Source organism: Ictidomys tridecemlineatus, chromosome 10, assembly GCF_052094955.1.
Source record: "Ictidomys tridecemlineatus isolate mIctTri1 chromosome 10, mIctTri1.hap1, whole genome shotgun sequence".
NCBI lineage: Eukaryota > Metazoa > Chordata > Mammalia > Rodentia > Sciuridae > Ictidomys > Ictidomys tridecemlineatus.
Window position 1 is genome coordinate 68,674,487 of NC_135486.1, and position 9,654 is coordinate 68,684,140.

At 45.0% G+C, this 9,654-nt stretch overlaps 1 long non-coding RNA gene across 1 annotated transcript; it reads left to right on the top strand.

Moving 5' to 3' along the window:
* The first annotated feature begins 1,144 nt into the window (after positions 1-1,144).
* On the top strand, positions 1,145-8,804 carry LOC144367319 (uncharacterized). The gene is made up of 2 exons (XR_013426656.1): positions 1,145-1,599; positions 6,810-8,804. It is a non-coding gene; the product is annotated as an uncharacterized LOC144367319 (long non-coding RNA).
* The last annotated feature ends 850 nt before the right edge of the window (positions 8,805-9,654 follow it).

Sequence of the window (9,654 nt, forward strand, 5' to 3'; positions counted from 1 at the left end):
TAAGATTTAAATGTTTGAAATTATTAATGTCACGAGAAGCTCCTCCTTTATACATTTGGTGGAAATATTAATTACTACAAATATTTTGGAATGCTAAATGACTGTATTAATCAGAAATTAAAATAATACATGTTCCTGATAACAGACATCTTGCCTCTCACTGTTTTCAATACCCATACATTCACAAAAGACTGCAAAAATTTTATGTATAGCCTAGTTGTAACTACAGACACACATAAATGTCAATTGACGGATTATTGAATACTCATCTAAGGAGAGTTTTATCGGAAGAGCACACCATCCTAAACTCTGTGCCTGGTGGACTGAGCAGCCTGAGCTCAGTGAAGCTCAAACATAAAGTGTCTTCCAACTGCCCCATCTCTGAACCTCATTTTTCAGAGAAGTCATGCTTTCCAGTCTTTTTTAGGTTTTACAATAGTGCATTCCAATCCTTCTTACTCCAGGTTATGACTTAAATTCATAGCCTTCCCTCCTCCACAATCCACTCATACCCAAGGACTGGGAAGGACTTTCTAACCATCTCAGACTTTGCTGGCTGGGGGACACACTGGCTTGGGGCTGTGCTAATATCATACATGAAAGAGAGAGTAGGACATCTCTAAAATCTCCCCTAGGACCACCAGACATGGGACATGTTCTCTGATATAGTAGTCAACCTCTTCTTACCTTGTCCTTCCCTTCTTTGAACAGCTTTTAAGAAGAACTAGGAAAACTCATTCAATACTCTCTCACAATGTGGCCACTCCAAGTGAAGTGGCACCCCCTTTCTCCACAGAAAAGCCCTCTTCACCATGGATGATTTGAGGACTGTCAGAAAAAGAGTCCAAGGTAGATAAACTTCCTATTTTCGTGTCACCCTGTTTACTTGGCCACTAGCTGAGAAGATACCAGCCCTCCAGGTGCTGGACACCCCCTTACTAATTTTTCACAAACATATCCAATATAGTACTTTGAAGAAATGTCAAACAAGGCCTCTGGCCTTGAGCTGGGACTTCACAGAGATGTCTACATTTTTAAGATAAGTTACAAATGGGCTCCATGGTAACAACTGGCAGGGGGAGGATAGAAAGAAGCTCCTCCCTTCTCAGATGCTGTCCTTGAAGAGTTAACGTGCCCAGAACAGTGAAATGAAAAACTGCTTTTATGTGAACTTCTGCAGACTGTGAACTTCTGAGCCCCTCCCCTTACATGCTGAGTATAAAACTCTGAAACTCCCTGAACTCGGGGTTCAGGAGATTGATTGATTACAGCAAAGGCTGTACCCTCTGAACCTGGCTGCAGCCAAATAAAACTGTTTCCTGCTATCTTTGGTGCCTTGCCTCGTTTGCCCCTACAACATTTTTGGCGACCCAGATGGGACAGAGGAGGTAAAGAAGGCTATTCTGCCTCTCTTGTCTCTGGGGACCGGCTTCCCTGGGGCGATGGGGGACAGTGGTCCCCTTGGAGTGCCCAGACCACTCTTGGCCTGAAGGAGGATCGACTCACCCAGCGCCCTGGGGCTGCCACCCCAGAGCACAACAGAACCCACAGGCAGCAGGAACCAGAATTAGGGTTTTGGAGCACTGCCCATCTGAGCAGGTAGGACCCGGGTCCATTTGGTTTTGTAGCCCACCTGACTTCCCCTTCGAGGCCTAAGCGGGTGGAAGAGAGGCTTGATCACCCTCTGTTGGGTCCTGAGTACCTCCAAAGTGGTTGGAGCTGAAATGGACCCGGGGAGTTGCCCTAGTAGCCTCTGTTTGGGGTCAGCGAGCAGAGGGAAAACCATGACTCCCTTTTCTGTTTGGTTTGGAATTGTTGGAATTTGGATGGTATAGAAATTCTGTCCTGGCCATGTCTGTGGGAAAGTGTGTGAATGAGACGGACAAAGGGAAGTGTTCTGACCCAACCCAAGGGCCGAAGTGAGTGCAGAGTCCTGATCCGCGGTTCTGTGGCACCTCATACAGTCTATGACGGAATTTCACCAACCAACATCTGGTGAAAGCTCCAGGTCAGGGGTTGATATGACCCTCAAGGCTAAGAGGGCCCTAGGTCCCTGTGAGGGGAGTGGTCGGAGATGGACAAAGCGAGTCTTGTCCTAAGTGTGTTTTGTTCTAAGTGTGCGAGTCTTGTCCTTAGTGTGCGATACCGATGCAGGGTAGAACATGGGAGGCACCTAAGGAAACTGAGCCTTCTGAAATGTGTGTTAGAAACCTTTAGGAAGGTTTCCCTGGTAACTGTGGGGTGAGACTCACTCCACAAAGGTTGCATACTCCGTGAATTAGACTGGCCCACCCAAGATGTGGGCTGGCCACCAGAAGGATCTTTAGATGAGAGAGTCATTGCTGAGGTCCTTTTGATTGTTGTTGGAACCCCTGAACCAACTCTCTTATACTGATTGCTGGCAAGAGATAGTACAGAAACAGCCCCCTTGGTTGAGAGCCTGTCTAGATGGACAATCCAAGCTGATGTTAGCCAGGAGCATAGTGGTCTCTAAGACCCAGTGGAAAGCAGCTAAACAGAAAACCTGACTAGGAAAGACAGGAAAGGGAACAGTTTTCCCCGTGAGCCAGAAGAGGACCCAAGACCAACTTTGCCAAGACCACTGGGACAACAGACTGTCCCCTAGCCCCCTTGTCCTCAGAGGCAACAAATGATGGCCCCCTAATACTGGCTATTCCTTCCTCTGTGATGTCCTCAGAGCCAAAGATTTCCTAGGACCAAAGACTCTTTCACCTCCCAAGATTAAGGTGGGAGATTTGTCCCAAGATCAGAGCCACAACCCAGATGAGAACTCTCTGGATACCCCTGCAAGGGACTGAAGGACCTGCCCACGTTGACCAGAGGGAAACACCTAAGGGAGAGAAAGCAGTTTTGTGTGCCAGCCTTTCTCCACCTTTGTGCTCATGAGCTGGAAAATCATACTCCCTCCTACACAGAGAAAACCTGGGCCACAACTGATCTGATGCAGCCCATTATCCAGACCTAGGATGGAGCCCCAACAAAGAAGAAGGTCTAAAATAAAGAGATGTCAAGAAGCCCTCATAGAAAGTCTAAAAGAGAGAGAGAGAGAGAGAGAGAGAGAGAGAGAGAGAGAGAAAGAGAGAAAGAGAGAATAAAACACACTGTCTGTGCCCAAGAGTTAGAAGGAATTGGAGCCAGCCCTGAGCCCTAGCCTAAGCCGAGCATCTGCAGACAAACAGAGCAGAGATAAGCCTCCTGCTGCTCCAGCATCTCCCTCTTGCACCCTAGATAGCCCTGAATATTTCTCTCAGCCCCACATCTGCCTAAGGCCTCTCTGCCCTATGAAACTGGCAGCAATAATCAAAAGAGATGTGCCAAATTGACTCAGAGCTAAATGTCCAGGCCACCGCCGCTGCTGCCCCTCTCCCTGCCCAAAGGTGCTGGGGGTAAGGGGGCGGGGGAGCACCATACAAACATTGCAGCCGAAGTGCAAGTTTGTCATGAAGAAATGCATAGGCACAAGCAACAGGTGATCAATGCAGCCTTTGTGGGACAGGCTCAGAGAGCCATTTGACAAAAATTACAATCCTAGAGGGCTTTACTGAAAAGTGTGCCAGAGACTCAAAGACAGGTACACCAGAAAGATAAAGAGGAGGATGGATCTCCTTACAAACCCGGAGTTCACTCAAGGAAGGGGGGGGGGTCTCACTAGTACAAAGACAATGGTCCAAATGTTTATAAGAAAGAAAAAAAGAAAAAAAAAAGTGTGGCCAGACAAAAGGGGACGCCTCCAGTGTCCCCGGTGGGTAAGCACTCACTGCCATGCTCAAATGCTAAGCCTTGAAAAGAGAAGGAATGAGTGTTTTGGCCCCAGCCACTCCTTTCAGTTTCTTCCCGGTTGCTCAGAAGTCAATGATTGATGAATATGACAGGGGTCCAATAGACACACACACAACTGCATCAGATGCACGGGACCCAGCACCTCAGGAGGGCTCAGCTGCTGCAAGCCCCCAAATGAACCAGGAATATGTTCATGTTAACAGCCAGTAGTGGGCCATAGGGTGCTTACTCCAAAAGGACATGCCACCCTGGCTCCAAGCCACACGCTGTGAGCCACCAGCAGAAAGGGCCACAGAGCCCCATGTACCCAGGCATACTGAACAAGAACACAGGTGGGGCAGCCGCTATATACAATCAGAGCAGGCTCCCACCTGACAAGAGGAGAAAAACCACACAGACAAGGAGAAACACCTAGTTGGGCACAATGTGGCTGCCACACTTGGAACTGCATGGAACTGCACTGCTGCCCTCCAACCTTGGCAGATGGCCCACGGAGAAATTGACATAGGTGCCTTTTACACAAATGATGTCCCAGGTCATCAGACTCTGCTAAGATTTACATTAGATTCAAGAGTTGGAGAATCCTAGCAGCCAACATCCTGCACTGGGAGATAACAAAAAAAAAAAATTCCTGCATCTTAAAGCTCCAGACGATCTATGTATGCCTCCCTTCTCTAAATGACAGTTCCTCCCAGGGGCTTGAGTACACCATCCTTGGGACAGCACTGGACTCTGACTTAAAAGCCCATATCTATCAAGAAAAAGGTCAAATTCTTTGGTTACCATCTGACTCGGCAACAGAACAGACAATAGCAACTGGACCTGAAAAGAAACAGGAGATCTGCTCAATTCCAGTCCCTTCAACCTGCCATCTGACTAGAGAATTCTTGGGGGCTACTGGGTTCAGACATATATGGATCCCCAAATTTCAGTTATGACAAAAGCCCTCTATGAAGCCACAAAGGAGGAAAAATGGGATCCTCTTATATGGGGGTCAACTAAGCAAAAGGCCTTTGAGGACATTAAACAAGCACTCACCAGTGCACCTGGATTATGGCTCCCTGACCTCACAAAGCCTTTCTTTCTGTATGTCCATGATCAGTCTGGAGTAACTGGGGGGATTTGACTCAAATGCTGGGGACATGGCACCGTCCAGTGGCCTATTTATCCAAACAGCTGGACTCTGTAGCCCAGGGCTGGCCACCTTGTTTATGGGCCCTTGCAGCCACAACTCTTCTGGTGTTGGAAGCTAATAAACTGGCCATGGGACAAGAACTGGTTGTCAAGAGTTCCTCATTCAGTTTTGACATTGTTAAGATTAAAAAGGACACTATTGGTTGACTAATAAAAGAATGGTCAAATATCAGGGCATGTTACGTGAAAACCCACGTATCCGCATTGAGGTTGTCAGAACTCTAAACCCAGCAACTTTGCTGCCCATTGGACCTGGAAAACCTGAGCACAAATGTGTTGAGGTCATGGATGAAGTGTTCTCCAGCAGACCAGACCTAACAGACCAGCCTCTCGAGAATGCTGATGCAGAGTACTTCACAGATGGAAGCAGTTTTATAAAAGATGAGGTATGTTTTGCTGGATATGCAATTGTCACTCTGGACTCTACTGTCGAGGCAGAATGTCTGCCTCAGGGAACTTCAGCACAAAAGTAAAACTTATTGCTTTGATTCAAGCACCTCAGTTGACAGCAGGAGTCTATATGGATATTTACAAACTCAAAATATGCGTTCGCTACCTTCATGTTCATAGGGCCTTATGTAAGGAAAAGGGGCTCATTAACTCAGGAGAAAAAAAAAAAGGCATGAGGTATGGGCAAGAAATTCTTGAACTTTTAAATGCACTGTGGGCTCCCAGGAAAGTTGTGATTATATATCGCCAAGGTCATCAAAAAGGAAACACTGTGGTTTTTCAGGGCAACTGGAGAGCTGACAGAAAGGCCAGGTTAGCTGTCTGCAGGAAACGGGAAGAAAATTCAGTCCCAGGTTTAAATGCTGCCCTTCTGCCTGGCCGACTAGCTAACAGAATGGGAGCTAACATACTCCCAACATGAAAGTAAGTGATTTAAGACTGAAAAAAAAATTTTTTTCTCCCAAGTGAATGGTGGAGATTTTCTGATGACCGGAATAGCCATCCCAGAAATTCTAGCCCAGCCTTTATCAATACAGTTTCGCAGGAAAACATGTTGGACATACAGCACTTGAGACAGTTCTGACCCCCAGCTCACAAGCATCATCTGGATGATCTGCAAACAATATGAGGTTTGTGCTCACAACAATTCTTGTCAGGGGCCAAAGCTTTCACCAGGAATCCAAACTATAGGAAGAGCACCTTTTGAAGACTTGGAAGTAAACTTCACTGAACTACCATGCTCACGGGGCTATAAATAACTTTTGTTTTCTGTGAGTTCATACTCTGACTAGGTGGAAGCCTTTCCCTCCCACACTGAAAAGGCTAAGGTGTCCCAATAATTATTGGCTTAGACAATGGGCCAGCTTTGGGGCAGAAGTGATATGATTACTAACCAAGAGTTTAAATATCAGATGAAAGTTATGAACTGCCTATAGGCTGCAGAGTTCTGGTAAAGTTCAAAGGATGAACAGGACTTTAAGGCTCAATTGGGTAAGCTGTGTCAGGAGATTTACATTGTGATGAACTTCTCCCTATCACACTGTTGTGGATTAGATCCACTCCCACTAGGAGGACTGGATTCTTTTCTTTTGAGATAATATATAGGAGCCCCCCCCCCCTTTTAGGGGACTACAGGGAGACTTAAGAGAGATAGGAAAATTAACCCTGAGTTGACAGCTTCAGGTTTTAGGGAAAACTTTACAGGTTCTCAACCAATGGGTTAGAGAAAGATTGTCAGTGAATTTGACCCAGGTGCACACTCCTTCAAGCCTGGAGATTGAGTCTGGGTCAAAGAATGAAATATTCAGCCCCTAAACTTCTTTGGAGAGGCCCTTTCAATGTTATTTTATCCATCCCAACTGCAGTAAAGTTTGCAGAAATAGGTCCCTGGATTCACTACACCAAACTCACGCCTGCAGCTGCCGACAGGGAGTGCTCGCCAGATGCTGCTACGCCCTTGAAGCTGACCATCCTGAAGAAAAAGGAGCATCGGAGAAGCTTGAGGATCGGAAGGACAACAGCCCTGCTCCAGTCACACAGGTAGCTGACTGGTCTACGCACGGCCGAAGCTTGAGGAAACTACTACCCTGTTTCAGCCACACAGGAGGGACTGGCTGATGGATACACAGTGAAAGATAAACCTCTCACGAAGATTAATGGACTCTTTCAACCTCTAAGATAATTCCTATACTGTAATGCATTGCCACTTCTTGCTTCTAGATATATACATAGTTCTCTGTTTGGTTTTTTCTACTGGTTTGATAACAGTAACTCCTACTGACTGGACTCTGGGTAACAAAATATCACTTATACTTTTTATCTTGCTTATATAAGCTTTCTAGGATTTGTGTGGTGTTATTAGTTTGGCTCTGTTAATTCATGCTGTTTAACCTATGCTAATCAAAATCTTTAGTCTATTATTTAGTTTGGTTTCCTTTGATAACCTTAAGGGATTCTGCCCTACTCCTATTCCAACCACGGAGATCATGTGAACCAGTGTCAAGACAATCCACTATAACTAAGAGGTGATGAAACATATATTTAGGACCTGTCCTATCAGAGAAATGCTACAGATGGATGACTGTTTGGAAAGGAAACAGAGGTCCATTGGAAAGAAACTTGATTTAGGAGGTCACCAATCTTGGGGTGAAGGTAACTGGCCACCCCAGAGGATTATTGCCACTTATGCTCCTGCTACCTGGGCACAAAATGGCAGTTGAAATTATAGAACTATTATTTACATGTTAAACAGAATTATTCACTTACAAGCTGTACTAATAATTATTATTAATCAGATTGCCACAGCCTTTGACCTCCTAGCCACAAAACAGACCAGATGTGAGTGGCTAACTATCAAAACCACTTGGCATTAAATTATCTACTCGTTGAGGTAAAAGAAATATGTGGAGAGTTCAACAGCTCAGATTGTTACATCCGAATGGATGACAATAGACAAGCAGTTAAGAGTATAGGCAAAAACACAAGAGAACTAGCATGTGTTAGTTCATACCTAAAAGGGCATTAAAGTTTGGGTCCCAATCATGCTTTTGGGAGATGGTTTTCAACTCTTGGTAGATTTAAAAGCTTAACTGGTGTTAATGGGTATTCTGCTGTTAACCTGTTCATTGCTCCCATGTTTGGCTCCACTGTGCATTAAAACTATTGGGTCTACTGTAGAAGCTGCTGTTGAAAGGATGACATCAACTAAGGTTTTGGCATTATATAAGGCTTTAAGCCAAGATAATGGTAATGATGCTCTTAAATTTAAAGGATTAAATTATGGGAAGCATCATTAAAGGGGGGAATTGAAGTGGCACCCCTTTTCTCCACAGAAAAGCCCTCTTCACCATGGCTGATTTGAGGACTGTCAGAAAAAGAGTCCAAGGTAGATAAACTTCCTATTTTCATGTCACCCTGTTTACTTGGCCACTAGCTGAGAAGATACCAGCACTCCAGGTGCTGGACACCCCCTTACTAGTTTTTCACAAACATATCCAGTATAGTACTTTGAAGAAATGTGCAAACAAGGCCTCTGGCCTTGAGCTGGGACTTCACAGAGATGTCTACATTTTTAAGATAAGTTATAAATGGGTCCATGGTAACAGCTGGCAGGGGGAGGATAGAAAGAAGCTCCCCACTTCTCAGGTGTTGTCCTTGAAGAGTTAACATGCCCAGAACAGTGAAAGAAAAAGCTGCTTTTATGTGAACTTCTGTAGACTGTGAACTTCTGAGCCCCTCCCCTTACATGCTGAGTATAAAACTCTGAAACTCCCTGAACTTGGGGTTCAGGGGATTGATTGATTACAGCAAAGGCTGTACCCTCTGAACCTGGCTGCAGCCAAATAAACTGTTTCCTGCTATCTTTGGTGCCTTGCCTCGTTTGTCCCTACAACACAAGTGCCCATAGTACCTACCAATGGCCAATCTATAATTTTGTGGGAAAACCCAATCAGTGAAAATAGCATCCTTGTACACATTTTAAAAAATCTAATTGTGGGCTGGGGATGTGGCTCAAGCGGTAGCGCGCTCTCCTAGCATGCGTGCGGCCCGGGTTCGATCCTCAGCACCACATACCAACAAAGATGTTGTGTCTGCCGAGAACTAAAAAATAAAAATTCTCCTCTCTCTTTAAAAAAAAAAAAACTAATTGTGATAATAAGTGCCACATTACTTAAACTTTACTGTCTTAACCATTTTTTTTATGTTCTGCAATATAAGCCCATGCATTTTGTTGTGTCCCCATTCTTCAGAACTTTTCCCATTGACCCAAGCTGAAATTTCATACTTATTAAATAGTAACACCCCATTCCTCCCTCCCTCCAGCCCTTGGCAAACACCAATCTACTCTCTGTCTCTGCAAATCACTACTCTAGGTACCTCATATAAGTGGAATTGTACAGCATTTGTCTCTTTGTGACTGGCTTATTTTATACAACATGATGTCCCAAGGTCCATGCATGTGTGGCCTGTGCCAGAGCTTCTTTCGTTAGAAAGGCTGAACACTATCCCACCATACGGAGAGATCACAGTTCGCAGATCCACTCATTCATTGGTGATCCCATAGGTTACTTCCACCTTTGATTTTCTGTGAACACTACACCTATGAACATGAGTATAAAAATATCCCTTTGAGACCCTGCTTTTGGGTATAAACCTAGGAAGTGGATTTGATAGATCATCTGGTCATTCTACCTTTAAATTTGTAAAGAA